The following is a 21,340-nucleotide window of genomic DNA, read 5'->3' on the forward strand; positions in this document are numbered from 1 at the left end:
CCCTGCACATGTGCACAGGTAGATCAGCTGAGGTTCCTGTGCTTCCTGCTCAGGCAGCCTCCTTCGGAGGGGAGGACGTGGCTCTGGGTGACCCAATGGTGTACGGTCAATAGTTCTACTCTCCAGCCCCCTCCTGTCACTTGTCACTCGGAACAAGGTGGTTTTACAGTTAATGCCATGTGCGTACACAGACACAACGGGACTTGCTCTCCGAGCAGGTTCTGCTGCTGGGTATGCTCCCCTCCCCACTCCCCACCAGACTGGGAGAGTCCAACATCTGTGGTCCTCAGGCTCTGCCTCCTCAGACTGCCTTTCCCTGACTCTCCACGTCTCAACTCACCTGCCCCACAGAGCTCTGCCTCTTTCTTTTCCCTTCCTTCTGGGCTGGCTGCTTCACAGCTGGTGGTACATTGCTGATCCAAAGGTCAACATGCACATTACACAGGAAATAGAAAGAGAAAAAGAAAAGAAACCACAAAGGCCATTCTGAATATTAATTGGCAGATTAGAGCTGGGTGGTGAGCACCCTGGAACCTATTGTTCAGGTCTATGACTTATGTAGGTCAGTGTCAATAACCTCGGGCATACAATGGCTAACTTTTACGATGGGTGAGGCATCCAATTTAAGTGGATGGTTCACCATGCTTTATTGTGGTTCCAGACAATTTTTGATTGAGAAAAAGTTACAAAGATTGGGGTAGCAGCTGAACATCAGTTCTCCTCTATGTAAAAGAAGTCAGTGCAATCACTCAGACGTCCTAGGAGTGACAATTGTGCCAGAATGTCCCTTTGGGTACTTTGCAACTGGGAGAAGCTGCTTTGGTGCCTTGCTTATGGCTTTGTAGTCCAAATAGTCAAGCACGGCAAATACATGGTTAATTGGAAGAGAGCTGACCACGATCATTTTTAACAGTCTTGCTAATCTATTAGTAACCACAATTATTAATCTCAGTATTTTCAGTTAGATTATGATTCAGTGATACAGTGAGCTCTACTGATTGGTAAGCTACTTGCTAATTGTTTATTCATTGGTTCTTTTTAATTGTTGTCTGATAATATTAACTGTTGTTTTACATAAATCAGTGTAGAGCATGTCTTTCAACACATCATACATACCAACACAGAATCAAGGGAGTTCCCATCGTGGCTCAGCTGTAATGAATCCCACTAGTATCCATGAGGATGTGGGTTCTATGCCTGGCCTTGTTTAGTGGATTAAGGATCCCACATTGCTGTGAGCTGTGATGCAGGTCACAGACGTGGCTCAGATCTTACATTGTTGTGGCTGTGGCTGTGGCGTAGGCCAGCAGCTGTAGCTCCAATTCAACCCCTAGACTGGGGAACTTCCATATGCCTCGGGTGTGGCCCTAAAAAGATAAACAAACAGAATCAAAAATTTTTTCAGGGTTATTTCTCTTAATCTCCAATCAATAACAATGACTTCCTACAGGTTCAGACACTAGATCCTAATCCCAGTAGTATAGAAGAAATCCAAAGTCCAAATATTATCTTGCTCAGAGTCAGGCTGCATCTAGTGTTGGCTGTTGCCTTGTTTCTATGACTTCTGCAGGACAACTCATTCTTGGCTACCCATCCCCTCCTCCCATCCCCAGGTACCTTCCGGCCACCTGACAGTTCCTGGCAAGGGTCATCTGCTGACCTTTGGCTCTGGTTGCTGATCTGGTGTCTGGACCCCTTATCCATCCTGCAGAGAAGAACTGATTATTTGAGGGACTCTTGCTCTGATCATCTTGATGAACTGTATTCTTTTACAATTGCCCTTATGCCATCCGAAAATTCCAGTTTTCTTGGTATCTACCCTGGGTGTGATAGAGATAGAAAATATATCAGGTGATGTGATGATACTGATCCTCCACCTGCTCACCTTTCACCTTTGCCCCTGTAAAATCTAATTTAATTATACTGATGAATTTACATTACATGTTCCTGTAGTAATCATCACTCTTATAGCCTTCTTTGGGAAGTCTTTTTACCATGCTTTAATTTTCTTGATAACATTTATGACTACCTAACACTAAATTTTATATCTGTTTAATTATCTGTTCCTACTAGTAGATGTAAGTTCCATGTGAGTAGGACTATACCTTTGGTTTCCTAGAGCAGCATGTAGCACATAACTGGAAGGTAATATACATATTTATTCAACAAATGGATGAATTAGCCATATAGAAGGCAAGTCTGCAATAGCCCAGAGAAGATATTGCTGGTTATCAATGTAATGTGCCCTCTATGGGAAGGAGTCTTTAGGACTAAGAACTCCAGGACATTTTGTTACTGTCTTGCCTGACATTAGGAGCTGGATGAGGAATTGTGCCATACTGGTTAACAGCACAGATTCTGGATTCTGACGGCCTAGGCTTGAATCTGGTTTCAACTCTTACCTTCTGTTCAAAATTTCTTGCAAGTTACTTTTATTTGTGACTCAATTTTGCCTCTTTAGAGTGGGGATGATAATGGTGCTCTTTAAGGGCACTCAAAGGATTGTTGCAAAGATGAAATAAAATAATATATCTACAGCTCAGTATGGTGAGCAAATAAGTGCATGTAATAGCACAGTAAATGTTATGCATTCCCAGTTAGAATGTGGTTACAAGAAACAGAAAACTCAGCTCATTAACTTAGTTGACTTTTTTTTGTATGTGTCTTTTTGTCTTTTCTAGGGCCACACTCGCATCATATGGAGGTTCCCGTCTAGGGGTCTAATCAGAGCTGTAGTCACTGGCCCACACCACAGCCACAGCAACGCCAGATCCAAGCTGCGTCTGTGACCTACACCACAGCTCACGGCAACATGGGATCCTTGACCCGCTGAGCAGGTCCAGGGATCGATCCCACAACCTCATGGTTCCTAGTCAGATTTGTTAACCACTGCGCCACAACGGGAACTCCTGACTTAGTTGACCAAATGATAAAGGGAATTTATTGGTTCATATAACTGGTTCAGAGGAAAACTGTGATTTGAGCATATATTGATAGACTTTCCTCATGTTTTTCTGCAAGTCATTCCATTCTACCCTTCTCCCTTTGGAGATTTAATTCTTCATGGCAGGAAGGGGCTGCAGTAGTTTTTGACTTTATAGGAACGGGGTACTACCAAAAGGAAGAGAGATTCTTTTTAGACAGTGTGTATGGAAGGCTGGGGAAGTTCTTGTCTACAAGCAATCACTCTGACAGTCTCTTGACACCTCCGTGGGAGAATGGTATCACATGTCCACCTTAACACAATCACTGGGACCTCCTGGATTGGATACGCTGACTGGCATCAGCTAATCATGTCTAACTTAGACTGGAGACAAGGGTCAGCTTGCACTGAAGGAATAGAAACCAGGACCAGAACTGAGGCACCCTTAATAAAAGGAAGGGGACACAGTTTCTCCAAATAACAAACATATTTTATTGATGAATAACTATAGAGAACTTTCTTAATCCCACTGATGCTATGAAACAGGCAGAAGGAGAAGAAATTTCATCAAAATCACCACCACCTTCACAAAACATTTATTTTGGTGAAATGGCTTAACGTGATACGCTGCGATGGACAGAGTGTTCCTTCAAGCTCACGGCTTTGCTAAAAATTTTTTCCCCATTCCAATCTCTCCTTATTCAACAGTCCCTCCACCAAAAAATACATTGTTATATTTCTGGAGTCTTTTGGATGTCTTTGCGCACAATATAAATGAGAAGCCTTAATTCCTTATAATCTTAGGTTGTATTCTTAATTTTATAAAATAAAAGCATCTTTTGCAGAGAGTTCTATCACATAAAATACAAAACAATAATAATGAACTTAAAGTAGGAAGATGATAAATTTAATGTTTTTGGTTTTTTTTTATAAATCTTATGTGACTGTCAATTTGCAGAGGCTCTTGAAATACAACTCTCACTTTATCATGGTGACAAAGGTTCTTGAGACAGTGTCAAGTATCTTGTTTTGGAAAATGTTCAGGTCATTTCTTATTCTTGCTTTTTTTTGTTGTTTTAATGATATGCACAAAAGACACTGCTTTCACTGTAACCTTCTGTATAAAACACTATTCTTGACATCTGAGGATTAAGTTTTAATTGAAGTAGGATTTCAAATGGTCTATTATCTGTGATCCCTATATAATGATCACAAAGACATCCTAGAGCAGGCAATGAAACAGATAAATATGTTGAAAAGACAGCTAACAGCTCCATTTAGCTCACCCACGCTTGCCAAACTTGACACACACAATTTATCCCAGACTGATGGAAAGGGAGCATAAAATATAGCCAGACTGTGATATTGTATGCTTCTCAGAGAGTGTTTCCATGGGCTGAAAATCAGGTATCTCTCATGCCCAGATATGGTACTCAGACAGCTGTGTATGGGCGTTTTGCCCAAACTCATCATAACTGTAATGTTTTAGTTTGGACTTTCCTTGAGAGCAAGGTTAACGGTGAGTCTCTCATCTCATCTGTATAACCTCTCGGATGAAATGAGTGCTCCTTTTTCTCCAGCACAAAGACAGAGTGAGGAATATCACGACTACACTCAAACCAACCCTGAGGGGAGAAGTGAGAAGTGCATCCAACAAATATTTAACAGACAATAATAATTTAAGACCATTACTGTAAATAATAGGAAGTATGAGGTTTGCTGTCAAAGTGACTCCAGTGATTTTTTTTTTTAGTCTCTAGACTCTTAGTCTAGAGTCTTTAGTCTCTTTAAAGCTCTTCACTGTTTAACATGCCAAGGCAATCTGTTCTGGGCTGATGAGTCTGAATTTGAGTCTGTTCTCAAAAGTGATTCAATAGCCTGGATGCTAATAGCCTAAACACAAAACTTAGACAAGCCTTAGATTGCCATTTCATGTCAGGTGGGGACTAGACCACAGATGCAGTGTTGTCCATTTTTATTAGAAACTACACCCCTCTTCCCTCTGCATCTCCTGATCCTTGTTCAGCCAGCCACTGGCTTTGTCTGGGCTACACTAAACGCAAAACATACAGAAAGAAGAAAGAAGCCAGTGAGGGAAACTTCTTGTGCACATGGATTGAAGTGGAAATAACCTCCTGCTTCTCAACACCCCTGCCCTTTGTAATTTAAGACACTGGAAACACATGAGTTGAAAGTATGAATGAGGAGGTCAGAGGATGTGGTGCCTCTTGGCTCCAGCGCAGGTTTTGGTGGAGTCACCCTGGCAGCCAAGGATGTTCTTGCCATCACCCACCCCCTTGCTTCTACTTCTGCTCAGGTCCAAACATTTCACTTTCTACCCTCACCTAGATGAGTCAGGCTGGAGGTAAAGTTTGGCATATAAAAACCCAGCAATTTCCAAACAGCCTCTTCAAGTAAGTAAAACCAGTGAGAGGGCTTTGCTTTTGCTCTCCAAAGAAGAGCATGATGAAAAGCAAAATAGACACAGAGATGTTAGGACAGGCAATATACTACTCAATAGGCAATTATGAATAGGCAATAGACCATGCCAAAATGGTGGGAACCACTGGTGACAAGGAAAAATTACCATGTGGCATCATTTTCAGAGATCTGGATATTTGGCAGAAGGACTGGCAACAGGACCAGGATATACCACTTTGCTCAGGGGTGGCAGAATCGGATGCAGAGATTCAAGAGAAAGAAAAGTGTTTTCTTTTCCCCACTTATTTTCTTAGAGAAAGACTACCCACACTCTAATGCAATCAGTGTCACCACTGTCTTGAAAAAACACTATTGCCTCTCCTCCTCTGCTGGCTGAACCACCCTCGCTGAGAATGTGGCTTTGCTCTGTGAGCTCTGTGGTGCCCCAGGAGGCCCCCAAGAGAGCTCTCTGGGACAGTGGAACTGACCAGAAGAGTCCTTGGCACACAGCCAAGAGCCAAGGCAGAGCAGAAAGAGCAGGCTGCAACTGTACAGGAAAGAGTGAGAGCCGTGTGAGAAGACAGCAACAGGACTGCAACCCAGAGGGGGCACGTCCTTCAGCTTAGAACCACTTTATACCTTCTGTACCTGGGAAAGGCCCCTCCAGTTGTCAAAACCCAGCTCAAAATCTTCCTTCCCTTCTTGCCTCTCCAGACTCTCCCAGAGTGGGTGGCACCTTTTCCCATTACAGCCCCTCCCTCCTCCTCTTGCACTGCTTACCCGCATGCTTTCTTTAGCCGGACTGCACTTTTGAAGGAAAGAGGTCCTGGCTTACTTATGTGTATTCTTCCCAAACCTGGAGTCCCAGTAGAATACTGATGATGACAATGACAATGATGGTGATGATGATGATGATGACAATGATGACGATTATGATGATGAGGATGGGGATGAGGATGAGGAAGATGATAATGAAAGCTAACACTCATCAGCCCGAACCCCGTGCCAGCCATTGGTCTCCATGGTGCACGTGTTTTCACTCATTCGTCTCTGCAACAATCCAGTAAGGTAGCTTCTATTACTCCACTCATTTTACAAATGACAAAACCGAGACCTAGAATGGCTTAAACAGCGCTCTAATGATTAAGTAACAGCTTCTGAGTGTTGGGACTGCTGGCAGACAAACTCAGCCTTTTGACTCTGTCCTTTCCCTATGGCCAGAGCAAATGGTAGGGAGGTAAAAACATTTTTGTGAGTGTATGAATGGACGAGGGAAGGAATCTGAAATAAATGCCACCTACAAATGGTTAAGATGATTTTTTTTTTTTTTTTGGTCCATGAAATACAGAGTCCATAACCTGTTCTCAAAAACAAGAAACTGAATTCTTCCTAAAAATAATTTTAATTTTAATTTTGGTCATGCCCACGGCATGTGGAAATTCCCTGGGCCAGGGACTGAACCTACACCACAGAAGCAGCCCAAGCTATAGCAGTGACAACGCCAGATCCTTAACCTGCTGTGGCACCAGGAAATTCCAAAAATTAAATTCTCGATGAATGAATTTCTTGAATTTTTTAACAGTGTGTCCCTCACATATGATTTTGATGCAGATGGCCTTTGGCTCAGGCTTCAGGAAACACTGCCTGGGATGAATAAATTAAGTGTAAACACCGTTTTTCTACATAGTTCATCATTCTTAATCATTAAAATGAACTATGTCAACTAAATGGTGACCATATTTTGTAGGGGTTGGTAATGAAGGCCCAGAGTCACACTATTTGGTCAAGCTACTCTCTTACAGCCCAGGAAAGCTCCATGACTGGAGAGCCCAGTCTATGTGCTTTCACTACTGGAAGCCTTCATTAAGTAGTAATATTCAGAGAGCAAACCATGTGGTAGACATATGAATACCACTTATTATTGAACTAGCTAGGCCAAGGTGCCATTGATCTGGGTTCCTCCTCTTCACAAATGGCATCTTCAGGAAATGAAATGGTGCCCCATGGCTTTGGCCGCATTAGTCGCACTCCTGTTTTCATCTGGATGGTTAGACAATCATTTAGCTCCCATAGGGCCCAGAAGAAAATTAGCCACATTTGAAAAATACCCAAGACCACAGACTCACAGCTCTGTTTTTCCAATCTGTTTTCTTCCCAAAGGACGTGCAGGAAGTATGTCAGAGAGGTCAGCACTCTTCACTGAGCCCTGGAAATAAACCATCCAGGGGCTGCCAGGAAGATGCAGGGAGAATTGGGAAAGGAGGACTGGGGAGGGACCTGGGACCAAGGAAACTTGCAGGTTGAGATGCTGGGAGATGGGTGAGATTTCTGACATAAATATTCCTTAGAAAACCAAGAATCCAATTTGGTTTCTGCTCCAACAGGCAAGATGCCACCGAGCTCCAGCAGGTACTAGGTAAAGCAAAGGAGTGGAATGTGAACTTCCGTATTCCTGCACCATGTGTGTATCACCAGCGCTCTTGGCTCATTCACACTTGCTCATATAATTATTCCTAAATAACCCCGTTGTGTTGAAAGCTTGCTAAGGTTCTGGTAAGATGATGAAATGAAATCTGTGCTGCCTAGAGGGGAAACACACATTTAAATGTGGATGCTGTGTGTGTGCATTTTTGTGCTGACTATGTGTTAGAACAATGTGACTTTTGCTATCGGGATAACTGGCAATGTGCCAGTAAGGTTTGAGATACAAAACTGCTAGGGGGATTATTGCGAAATGCAGTTGCGCATGAGGGGAGCTTTGGTAAATGATACGCACGTCCACACATCAGTAGAGTTTGTAATCTTTTCACTCCCGAGTCCTCACTGACAAGGCAGGCTGATTGGATATGGTGATAGAGGATCAAAGGGGTTTTCAGGCTGGCCATCCTCTGACCTTTCCAGAGCAGACAAACGCTCAGGGTTGCATGGAGACATAACAACATACAGTGACATGGAGACTTTAGTAACAAGATACAGATGTAAACAACCAAAATTGTGCCCAACTTTGCTCCCTTGATTAGTGGTGGCTTCATCCTTTTTCTCCCCCAAACAGTTTGATATTCCTAGGTCTTAGGAGAACCAATAGGCTTCTTAAGAAAGGATTGCCAGATCACTGACATTTGGGGACCATAGAGTGGTCTTCACCCCTATAGGTAAGAGACTTAAAAGCTGAAGTTAAGTGGCTTATTCAAACATCGCATTCAGTTGGCTGAGTGCAGAACCAGAAAGATGAGAACCAGGCTCTAGATCGACACCTTCTACAACTGGCTCTTGCCTGGCCCATCGTCTAATAACAGAAATATGGAGGATCTCTGTCACCCTGGTTATTGAACTTTGACACATTTATTTGGGTGATGATGTATGTCTCTCTTTCTTTTTTTTTTTTTGGCTGCACCCTCGGATGCAAAAGCTCTTGAGCCAGGGCTCAAACCCTCACCACAGCTGTAACCAGAACCACAGCAGTGACATCTCCAGATCTTTAACCCATTGAGCCACGAGGGAACTCCTGGATGATGCTATTTCTAACGTGTAGCTCCTACAACCTCAGTCTCTGGCCTGGAAAAAAGTAAATAGTCAGAAAACATTTCTTACAACACCTGCTGAATGAGTGAATGGGTCTTACACGTCAATGATGTTTTTGGCTTTTCAGTATATTTTTACATTAGTGTATTCTTTTTAAATCTAAACTGTGATTTTTAAAAAAATATAAACTCTCATTTATATTTCTGCAATCAACAATAGCATTGCTGATGGCGCCATCAAGGCAACTTATCCTTAATGCCAGCAGAGTCTACATTCAAAACCATTCACATTCAGTTTTCCAATCCAAGGGTCAGCTTCTCAGGAGGACCAATTACAAATGGCAAATGAATATAAATATTTATAGAGAGACCTTAGGATCCATTTTCTCCAAAGGTAGTCTTTCTGATTGGATTATTACTTGTGGCTGTGGCTAAAATCAACAACCACCAATGATGTGAAACCTTCTATCTTCTCATGCCGTACACACACACACACACACACACACACAAGCACACACACACGTGCATACACAGCATAAAACATGCCTGTGTACATCCTGATCCTTCAGTTTTCAGTTTCTTTTCACCTTAAAATGGGGGCATTATTAGACAATCCATGGTTGCTTCCTGCTGCCTGTTTGGTTGCCTTAGTGCTCCTGACTGTTAAGAGCCAGCACGGGCTACCCCATCATCCAGGGCTGGCCTTATTTTTCTCATGAGTGGATGGATGCCCAAAGGTGCGGTTTTAAGATGGAAAGCTAGTGGATGCAGTTTGTCGTCCTCTGAGCTCAGAGAAGCCCTGCCAGAACTGTGGAGCTGGTGGAAAGGAGGCATCTCTGCCTACCCACTCTCTTCCAGGTGAATCCAGCTGGTTCTGAATTGAACTAGAAAGACTTTAGCTGCCCCCCGAAACTGTTTTTTGATTTCCTATTGGCTCAGGGCATGGGACGTGCTGTTTCCAACCAAGCAAAATAAAATTGTGAAGAAAACTGTGCAGAGAGTGGGTTCATGGAGAGGATCATTTCCAGTTCCCCCTCCTCCCATCAGACCATGTGCTGCCCTGTGTTGGTAGATAGGTGTGTGGGCTTGGAGGGGGGAGGGTGCACTGAAGCAAAAGAGAGATAGACTCCAGCTTACTCTTGGGGTTTTTTTTGGCCACACTCCACAGTATATGGAAGATCCTGGGCCAGGGATCGAATCTGAGCCACAGGTGCAACCTGTGCCACAGCTGTGGCAACACTGGATCCTTAACCCACTGCGCCGGGCCAGGGATCAACTGTACCTCTGCAGCAAGCCACTGCGGTCAGAATCTTAATCCACGGCACCACTCGCAACTTGAGTTATTTTCTTTTTTGTCTTTTTAGGGCTGTACCCACGCCATATGGTGGTTCCCATGCTAGGGCTCGAATCAGAGCTGTGGCTGCTGGTCTACTCCACAGCCACAGCAACACCAGATCTGAGCCATGTCTGCTACCTATACCACAGCTCACAGCAACACTGGATCCTTGACCCACTGAGTGAGACCTGGGATCGAAAATGCATCGTCATGGATACTGGTCAGGTTCGTTTCTGCTGAGCCATGATGGGAACTCTTTGAGCTTATTCTTGATCAATATTTGCTAATACTGTTTTAGCCAAAATTGCATCATTGTTGGAAAGTAATTTTGTAGCCTGAAAGCCTCCTTTACCTAGATGATGCCTGTTATCTGAGTCAGATGTACTATCTGAAGATGGCTTTGCAAATCCTCCGTGAGGCTGATTAGAAAATCCAACAGCAAACAAAACCCACCATCCCTATAGATACCAGGAAAAGTAACCCAAGAGTCAGATTTGAAATGATAAAAATATTTTAAACGACTTAGTCTCTGTAACTATATGTAATATATTGCACGATTACAAGTGTGTCTGCAACTCTGAAAATATATGCTCATCTCTCTAGTGACATCACATCAGTTTTTACTTATCTGTCGACAACCGAGTGTTCTCAATATCCCAGTGCAGGTTCTGATACCGAAAGCAGAGTGCAGAAAGGGAGAAATATGTGGTCAGGGGCCCGGCTGGTCTGATGTGGTACAGCTCGGTATGCAGGGGAGCTGAGGCCTAATGAAATCCGAGCGCTGTTTCTACTCAGCTTCCTTGAAGTGCTTCCTCTGACTCATCTCATGGGATCTGTGGACCAAAGAGAGTGGTCTTGACTCCCACCTACCTCTGCTTTGAAAATGTAAACCTAAGGGGTCCCGGGTGGCCCAGCTTTGGGAGCCTGCTTCTGTGTTGTCTTACTTTCTTCCGATGCCAAGCACGATAAAAGAAAAGGTTCAAGGACTCTGGCTTCTTTGATAGGCCAGCACATTCAGGTTGGGACAGGCAGTGTGTGAAATACTCCACCCGCCCCTCTGAAGCACCATCCCCGCCCACTGCAGAGGCCTCAGGACAGCTTCAGGTGCAAGGCTTCAGCTTACTTCATTGCTGGTCTCATCTCCTTTGCCCGGAGAGAACATGTGAGGCAATTGTTGCTCCTGTCACTATGAGCCAGTGCCCTAGAGAACATTTCCTAACCCAGCTCCGCCCTCCCAGAGGATGAGTTTAACCCTAGAAAGTTCTGTGAAGAGGCCCAAAAAGACTCCTGAAAAAACCACTCAGAGGGAAGGGATTCTAACCTACTGATGGAAGGCCACAGGGAAAGAACGGCATGGAATCGAGACACTCCCTCCTCAGTCTTGATGGATGACTTAAACACACTGGATGTCTTAAAAAAAAAAAAAAATATATATATATATATATATACACACCTGTTCTCAATGCCTCCTCTCCTCCCCCTGCCCTGGGCACATACATGTTCTTTTCTGTTTTACACACACACAAACGCGCACACACACACACACACACACACTAGTGCCATGACCACCACCATAATCACATGTAATCAGCTGGATCCAAACGGGACTCCTGCTGTGCCGTGTGAAGGTTTCTGGCCCTAGACATATGCCTCAGGTTCCTCAATGATAAGAAGAAATACTAACAGCTCCCTTATCTGGGAGGTTGGGGTGGTTGGGAGGGAGAGGGCATCTCTCACCCAGAATCTTGCCCAGTGCCTGGCGCTCCATAAAGGGAATGCCAATCCTCCCGCCTGACTCCCTATCCCTACCCTTGTGTCTGCCCGAGGGAGCCCCGGATGCTGTCCCCACCGTCTCTCCCTTTCAGAGGTCTTCATGGGCATAGGCTGTCCTTCTTTCCTCCATCAGAAGGGCTTTGCCTCCTCGGATCATGATGCTCGCCCTACATGCCCTCAAATGACCGTTTCTACACCTGACAGCTAGACCCTTGGCATGTTTTCCTCCCTTCTCCCCTTGATCTCTCCTGCTTCACTGAAAAAGCACCTTGATGAAATGGCTTGTAGCTGGAAGCTTCGTCGGCAAGACAGCTCTCCCCCTGGATCCCTGGGCAGCCATCTAAATGGAGTCTTCACAGATTGGAACTGCGAGGCGCTCTCCCAGCAACAGCTCAGCTGCTTTCCTCTTTGGGGCCTGGGGTCTGTGTTCCCTGAACGAAGATCCCTTTGACTTCCACAAATTGGAATAACACCTATTTCAAATATATTATTTGATGAAAGCAGATGTCAGCAGATACTGCCTATGTAATTGATATTTGATTTATTCAAGATTTATGCATGCTGTGCCTTAGATTTATTAATGATAATCCCCGGCTCTTGTGTTTAATATAGTGGAACCAAAACATAATTTGCTAGGATCAGTCAGAAATGCATCAAAGTGATTAACTCTACATGCAAACCATTATCCAGTGACATCCCTACTGTGCACAGTGCAAAAGGAGGCAATAATACAGTAATTGGCTTCACTTATGCAAGTGAGATATTTGCCGTGATTGCTAATAAAATTTGGTCCCTTTTATCTCTGATTCTGCATCTCTATATCCCTTGTCATCCTTTGATGCTCTTTTTCCAGGCAGGATCTGCCTGAACTGAGCAGGCGCCGGGCGTGTGCACGCACACACACTTACACAACATCCCACCCCAGCAATTATGTGTGAAGGAAGGTGCAGAATCTTACTAAAACAGACAGGAAGGTAAACTGCCCTTCTCAGGAGGGCCCCTGGTGTTGCATCGCCTCCAGTAGGGACAAGGGGACACCTCCCTCTCCCAGGGGAAGACCAGTGAATGGCAATCATAGCTCGTCGTGGCTCTCCATCCATATCTGTCACCTTTATCAATGCCCAAACAGGCTGCAAAACCACTGCTAGCTTGGCGTGGACATCTGGAGCTATGCAAACAACCACTTAGATAACTTTTTTGGTGCGAGGGAATGCCTATTCATTTATGTTTGCTTTCTGTTTTGTTTCAGCTAACGAAACCTTAATTGGATGGGCAACCCTTTATTATAAGACTATGCCCTTGCCACTTTTTTGTGTTAAAATACCTTTTCTATTATGAATCGCTGATGACAGCAGATGAGAGCAGTTTTTATTTTAGAAACTCAAAAGTAAAATTAGTACCCACATGTAGAAAAACATTCAGTGTATGAAAATGTGTGCAATGAAAAACAGAAAATCTCCCGTCTCTGTTTCTATCCCCCACTTCCGGTCCCTTTACCCTAAGGTAGCCACTGTCAGCACTCTAGCGTAATCTTCTGGGAAGCATAAACCCAGTTTGCCTACATATGTATACACCACGCGTTTTTCCCTTCTTTCAGAGATGTTTTTCTGGTTTGTACCCGGAGAGCCACTTGATCGCGTCCCCATGGCTCTGTCATTCTGAATTGTTTACAGTGCTGCCTGGCCTGGCAGTCCTGCACAGTCAGCTTGATACTTGGAGATCATTGAAAAATTCCTGCCTGGGAATTGGGGCTGCAATTTGGAAGCAGTATCTTGTGAGGATTTACAACAAGATGGAAACACACATGGCATCCCACACTTGACAGAAAAACGTGTAAAAGGTCCTTGATTTCTCCGTTGCCAGGAATGTGCCTTCTGTCCTCAGGGCGTCTGGTGGAATAGATCAGTACATCAGCCTGGCATCTTGATGGGCAGGGGCATCTCTGACTCCTGCCCCAATGCCAGGTTCAGAGTAGGGTTTTAGCGTGTCGCGCTGATAGACACTGCTTATGTCATTTACCGCATGGATCTAACATCAATCACAGCTAATTAAAAATGAAGTCCAGGAGGCTTTGTTGTTGTTGTTGTTGCTCTGCATGGACCAGCGCCAAACGTTTTATATCAGTTTCTCTCATGCCCCCCAAGGAGAGGTATCTTAAGGATATACAAGGATAGCTCATAAAGGGCTTTCTTCTGCATTTCTAGTGCCACTGGGGAACTGCCCTGAGAATCTTTTGACGTTTTCTAGCTCAACTTTTTTGATCATTATTATTTGAGTTCTGAATAGTGTTCTGCATGGGACAGGCCTGCCCATGTGGTTCCCAGGCCTTGGTCTCTCTCAGCAAACCCGCCTGGCTCCTGAGTGTGGACACAACGATCCCCTCTCCGGACTTCCTCTCAGCTGCTACAGAGGCGATTCCTGCGTTAGCAATCCCAGGGATCTCTTTTCTTAGTCTGAAAGGTAGTGGATTCCTGCTTCTGGGTGCCATGGATGAGGAAGAGCAACGTCAATGCAGGGCAGGGGTCAGCCAGACGAAGTCCAGCTGCACCCACTGCCAAAGGCTGCCACAGCCCCGCCCAGCCTGGGGTCCTAAGCCTGGAGTCTGAATGAAATCAGGGCAGGGCTAAGAGCAGCCTGAGGGAGTGATTTCCAAATGTGAAGCATGGCTGCCAGTCTTCAGAGTGTAAATCTTCAGATTCTCAGGAGATAAGGGGACCACTGGTGGTACAGAGGGGAGGGACTGGTGGGCAGTTTGGAAGCGGATAACCATGGTGGTGAACTGACTCTTGAGCCAGGCTCACCCGAGCGCAAGTCCCAACTACATATGCTTCTTCTAGCTAAGAAGCCTCAGGAATGACACTGAAGCACTCTGAGCCTCAGTTTCTTCTTCTAGAGGGAAAAAGCCTACCTTGGGTGTTACAGTGAGAACTAGGAAAACGTGTATGAGGAAAATGCCTATTAGGAAAATGACAGGTGATGCTAGCAGACTGCTTGGAACCAATACCTGATGGACAATAACATCAATAATAGCAATACTTACTACTATTCAACATGGTCCCAACATCCAGGCTACTAGCAATTTTCTCAGGGAAAGGCTACAAGGACTTCAGAAACCTAAACAATGCTCTGGAGGACATCTGAAGTCTACTGGGTCACTGCCTGCTCACCATCTACAGTCTTGGTCTTGAGGCTCCCTATCCCCCAAACTCTCTCCTGCTTCCCTTGAGCCACTGATACTGACAATCCCAAAGTGGTTGTTTTGCTGCTGTTTATTAAATGCAGGTCCAACACCTAGACCTAAGGAGCATAATAAGTGGGAAATGCATGGAGGCGCTGAAGCAGCAAATGTTTAATTAACTTCAGAGTACCAGGGGAAAAGCTGGCTGGTGACTTAAATTTCAAAAAATGTTAGCTCCCCTCCTGGAAGTGAATCCTTTCCTTCCAGAGAACTCTGTTCACATTCAAGTTACTGAAGTGACACATGATGCTGAGTTGAGTGCTTTAGGCTTACAGACCCCTGAGCTGCTCTTAAACTGGAAGAAAGTTGGTGATTCAGGGATTATTCATGACATTCTGTTGCGATATCTGGATGCAAGGATGTTCAAGGTTCTTCTGGGCCACCAAGTCACAGACATTTGCAGAAAGTTAGAGTCTGAAGGGTGTCAGACATTTTCTGAGTATCTTGGCTTTCAGTGTATTTGGCATGGGTGCAGCACAAGTTTTATCAAATAAATTCCTCGGTAGGAGACCAATAAATACAATTAATGAAGCTCAGTGACTCTCACTGGAGGGGGAGAGGAGAATTCCTCTCTGGGCAACTCGGGGATCAGAAACACCTTGGAAAACCAAATCTGTCTAATTTTCAACCAATGCAGGTGACTACTATGATGCAGTGCTAACTTAATGCATGGTCCTGAGCACAGCATTAGACTCACCTGGGAACTTAGTAATTCAGATTCTCAGGTCCCTCCCAGACCTACCAGCAGTGCAGTCCAGGCATTTGTGCTTTTACAGTATTTCACGGTGATTCTGATATACACTCAAGTTTGAGAACAAGTCCTCTAAGAGCCTTTTTGTGACTACTGCTGGCTTATTTAATGAGACTCAGCTTTGGCAGATGGTAAAGCCAGCCTTCGCCACATCTCCCTGAGACTCTTCGCTGTGCACACTGTCCTGGGAACGGGTCTCTTCCGTTCCATACTCTTCAGTAGCAGCGCAGAGAACTCTACATCTGTCATACTTTGAATGCAACTCAAATGGTGGTTCTTTTAGACAAAGAGTTTATAATCAATCAAGGGACAGTGATCCTCACAATAGATTAATTTAGGTCGATTTGGCCAGTAGCTAGGGGATTACACCCAAATACATGCTACTCCACAGAAACTGTAATTTGTCAGTTATAAAAATTGAGCACACCTTGAACTTAAAGAATGATTTTTAGTTTTCAAGACACATTTCCCATGCACTGTTTCATCTGATAATGCCCTTTTCTGGCACCCTAAAACTTCCCCCGCCTCAATTTTTAGGGGTGAAAACATGAAGCATGGAGGTTTGGTAAGCCTTCCTAGACTACACGCCTACATAGTGGTACAATAAAGATTCAAATCACATTCTCCTGATACCTAGTCCATTATTTTTTTCTGGTGCTCCAGGAAATACATTAGACGATTTCCTAAGATGCACATTTTCAACCAGATCAGTTTCCTCTATGGAGCTTTATCTTTTTCTCTCTCCTGTTGTTTATAATTTAGAGTAATAAACTTCATAAAGGGCCTGAAATTGTGAAATCCCCACTTCAGTAATTAGTTAAGGAGCTCCCTGCCTCATCCTGGTGACAGGTGAGGTGTCATAACCAAGGCAACTATTCCCTTCTGATCCTATTGGTGGGCATCTGTTTCTAGTTGTAACTGACCAAACGCTCCCCTTGCAGGGAAACTAATAATGTCTTAACATATGGTCTTGAAGCTGGGCCGCCTAATGACCTTGCATGGAGATTAATTGAAGGTGTTAATGGCATCGTTCCCAGCCAGGAATGTCAAAATACTGGCTTGGCCTCCTATGTACATGTTTTAAGAGGATTTGCTATTGATACTGAACTGGATTAACTTTAAATATAAAGAAAAATACTGTAACTTCAGCAACCACCTGTAAAGCAAGTTCCTGTAGCAAAGTCTGGATTAGTGCTCCAAGCAGGGTGTAAGATAATGAATCTGACATCCCATTTTGACTCCCCGGGAAAAATTCCCAGAATACAATCTTCTTAAGTGGGGGGATTATAGAAAGCAAAATTCTGTTGAGGGTGAAAAATTCATTCTATGACCTTCTATAAGACGGTGAATGGAAAATGCCACTAGAGATTAGAGTTGATTTATGGGTGTTCTATGCTTTTATTGCCCCCTCTCCCACCTTACCCTGGCAGGAGAAATGGGCAAAAGACCAGACCAGAAAAGAACTATAGTTTGAACCATATTTCTTCAACTATTTACACAGTAATGTATTCAACTTCTAAGAAGCTTCAAGCTTAGTTATCACAATTATCTCAGGCCCTGATCCTGTACAATTGTACCTTCTTTCTATTGGTTCTATTTTCTTTTTATTTCTGTCTTAACTACCTTAGTGCTTGTGTGCTTATGCACGTGTATGTTTATTATAATTCACCTTAAAGGCTTCTTGAGGAATATAATTTACAAAGACATAAAAGTAAAATAAACATAAAATAATCTCCTTTCCAGCATATATTTACAAACCCATAAACTCTAAGGAAGAGTGAATTGGATTTTAGAAACACTGAGGATTACTTTTAGTGGGCTTTTCTTTGCCCAGTTTATTCAGTGATTTTGGCCAAAGGAACCATATAAACTACGTCAAAATCAGATCAACTTCTGACTACACAAGTGACTAGAAAGTAAAAATTATTGACTCAGAGCCCCACCAATTCAATCATGCCTTAGGGAATGGACCCTTGAAATTACAATTTCACAAGTCTTTTTTGAGGAATTACTCAGTGCCTAGTTCTTGGAGCGTTCCTTCTCTGTGCTCTTGCAACATTGTACATACAACTCTCTTACATCACTGTCCAGATTTGTGCGTGTTTCCTCTCTTCCCATTTGTCCTGACTATGAGCTTCTGAGGGAAGACTATCATTTTAATACCCAAAGTTTGCAGCAAGGGTTAACATACAACAGGAACATAAACAGGTACAGATCTTTGTGGATAAATAAAGAAAGCATACAAAAAAGGTCCTGATTGCAAAGAGGTTATCATATTTTTGTGATTTTAGTACTTATTGTCCTGAAACAAGCCAAATGGAATCCATCCATGGTATTACTGACCACATCACACATTTGGTTTCACAAACTCACTGAAGCCAGCGAGGTAGTTTTCTTCAGGTCACCTAATAACACACATTTGTGCTTTTTGAGAAACATTCTGTAGCATATGAAAAACATTCTAAATGCGTAATTAATCTTTCTTACAAACTTAGCACATTTTGTGCTCATGCACTTGCCAAGAAGATTCCACATGTGCAATTTGATTTTCCCCTAAATAAAATTTTCCAAATTCTTAAAAAAAAAAAAAAGGCTTAACCCATTATATTCAGATGAAAGCAGTAAGAGCATGGAGTGGGCCAGCTTTATCTAATTTTCCAAATTGAATAAAATGAAAAACAAATAAATGGATGATGAAAAGCAATGCATGTCTGATTCACTTGGCTTTCCTGCTGGTCAAGCAACTCAGGGAATTCAATTGGGCAGACTGAAATTCCTTGCACATTTGGCTTTCGAGATCGGCCAGAATGGCATGCCACCCTCTGGACAGCCCACAGCAAAAAGAGCCACACAAACCAAAAGGAAGGAATGCCAAGTTGAACTGTCACTGGGCTGCCAGACTCAGGTATCCCTGAGCTGTGAAACCCAAGTGGAGCTGTGAAGAGACTGGGGCCCCCGGTCAACGCAGATGCACTGCAGATGGCTTCCCTCACTATAATGAAGTGATGGTGAGATACCTCAGCGGAAAACGCAATTAATGGTAGGGAATGAAGTTCTTTTCTTTCCTCATCCTCTCCCTCCCAATCCTTTCAAGTCTCCCTTGGGTCCAATTTGGGAATTCTTGAAAAGGCTAAAGTCCAGCAGTTTAACAGCTATTAAACACAGTCATAAAATGAAGATGCAGCCCTCGAGTTAGGCTCTTGGCAGCATCAGAGGAGTACGGCCAACTGCACAACTCTTTCGCTGACAGGAAGTAATGGAAGAGATGAAGGGAGGGGGTGTGGATAAACCAGACTGGGACTTGGAGATGATGACCAAGGAGCATACTAACCCACTCCGGTATTGCTATTTAGTACCTGTGAAGTCTACCATTATGCATTATTAAATTCATGTATTATTGAATCATGAATCCTTGTCCTCTGATAAGAAATGGGAGATGATTTCTTAGTTTAAATCAAAGCCCTGCCTCCTTATTTAAATAAAACTGCATTACTGGCTGCCTAGCATGCTAATCAGAAGACTGCATTAAACAGGTAGGACCATATGAATTAAAAAATAATGAAACAAGACTTTTCAGCCAGACATTGTTCCCTCGCCTGCCTTTCATGACAGCAGATTTCCTACTTGGAGTTGATAAGACAACGGCAAATGAAGATAACAACATGAGAGGGAAATCATTCACTCTAATGGGCTCCACCTGTGCAGACTTCAGCTCATTTACATGGCTGCAGAAAAATTAGAAATCATGCTGCAATTAGTCTGTTCTAGATTATGCAGTGTGTCAACTGATACCACTCAGGAGAGCACTAGTGCTAAAATGGTTTCAGAAGATAAATCTGCTCTCCTATACAAACAGTTTTAATTACCTGGAAAACTGCATTGCCTATTGAGAAATCTCCATTGTGAACCTGGGCTGCTCTCCTGCTATTGGAATCAGATGTTGGGAAATTCCAATGTTTATGTAATTGACTCATATAATATTTGATGACTTGTTGAAACTGAAATTGGGCCTTTTGGTCGGCTCCCCAATTGTTCATCAAAGGCCCCTTTAATGTCTCCGTTAGAGTTGGTCAGGGGAAGGGAAGTTAGATTTTTTTTTTTTAATGCTTGCTTCTGTTTACTGGCACCCTTTGCTTCTCAAACCTTAGCTCCTATAAGTCTATACAAATATGATAATTTATCATCAAATAATTTCGAATATGGAGCTTGAGTCAGCGGATTAAGCAACTATAAACAACTCCTTATGAATAAAAGGTTAAGACCATTAAGGTTTTGGTTCTTACTCGAGATCATAAGATAAAATTTTCTGTTCATTTTGGCTTTGAAGTCTATTTATAAGTTTCTTTAAAACTACGGAAGTATCTTAAGAAATAATATTTATGAAAATCTGGCTTTTGTATTGAAAGGATCATTTAAAGATCTTACCTCAATTTACTTACAGAAATGCTTATGAATTTGCCCCCACTTTATTTATTTAGTCATTCTTAATTTTGTTTTTGTAATCGTTTTATTGGATTTGGAGGTAATGTAATAAAGTCGAGGTTAACAGAGGCATCCTATAAAAGAAAGTTTTGGTCCTGGGGTAGGGGTAACCTCTTGGGATATTGATAGAATGTTTGTATTCTGCTTGCACTTTTAGAGATGACGCCTATGGAAAACAGCAGGCAAGTGCTTAGCCTTGTCCACTAGAGTTTGCTCCCAAAGCCAACCTAAACAACAGCTTCTGGTTGGTGGATGGAAGTAAGAGTGGGGCATGCCTTACACGATAGGCACTGTGCACCTCCAGTGACAAGAGCAGGCCCAATCTTGCCAGCAGACAAAGAAGGCAATCTCCTAATACAGATGGAATTTCAGTCAGGGAACCCTCTACTGTCTAAGAGAATTTTCTAAACTTGCTCTCTGAGGTTGAGTTCAAGGTTCCAATCCTGACCTAAAGTAGAGAGTATCCAGGGACACGTCACATGGAACTTTATTGTACTGATTTCCATCCAGTTTTTGTCTCAGAAGCTTTAGTCTAGTGAGGGTTCCCTCAACAAAAGACTTGCAAAGACTATCAATTTAACAAATGTTGCCCTTTCCTAAATAACAAAACACATATACTATGCTAAGGCCCAGAGATGTCCTGCAGTAAAGAAATTTGTTGGATCCAGCATTTTCCAGATTTACCTGAAATAAAGTCAAATATTCCTCCCACTCTTTTGTAACGGGCACTCATTCACATCCAGCCTCCAAAAGAAGAGCTTTGGGTCACACCCCTGCAGTGCAGGAGTGACTGTCCAGGGGAAGCTTTGCCTATGGACGGAAGGACACAGGACATTAGGACCATGGTTTATCTTTCTGGAGAGCCCAGATGCTGACCTCACTGGCTGCATGATTC

At 43.3% G+C, this 21,340-nt stretch overlaps 1 protein-coding gene across 24 annotated transcripts in view; it reads right to left on the reverse strand.

The window, feature by feature from the left end:
- LOC110259998 (uncharacterized) overlaps positions 1 to 21,340 on the reverse strand; it is a 494,473-nt gene that overhangs the window by 43,545 nt on the left and 429,588 nt on the right. For 6 of the 24 annotated variants that reach the window (XR_014839745.1, XR_014839734.1, XR_014839731.1 and 3 more), the window contains 3 exons: positions 12,243 to 12,447; positions 11,523 to 11,611; positions 8,714 to 11,034 (listed from right to left, as the gene is read on the reverse strand). The exons of 5 other annotated variants lie outside the window; for them this stretch is intronic. The gene's annotated coding sequence lies outside the window, so the exon portion shown is untranslated. Of the gene's footprint in view, positions 1 to 340; positions 414 to 1,660; positions 1,821 to 6,124; positions 6,395 to 8,120; positions 11,035 to 11,522; positions 11,612 to 12,242; positions 12,448 to 21,129; positions 21,256 to 21,340 lie in introns of those variants that run through there. 13 more of the 24 variants (XR_014839729.1, XR_014839742.1, XR_014839730.1 and 10 more) reach the window with 7 other exon arrangements.

Source organism: Sus scrofa, chromosome 3 (genome assembly GCF_054392235.1).
Source record: "Sus scrofa isolate SSC_HxYL_T2T_F1_AM1 chromosome 3, Sscrofa_HxYL_maternal_Yorkshire_Landrace_v2.0, whole genome shotgun sequence".
NCBI classification, from domain to species: Eukaryota; Metazoa; Chordata; class Mammalia; order Artiodactyla; family Suidae; genus Sus; species Sus scrofa.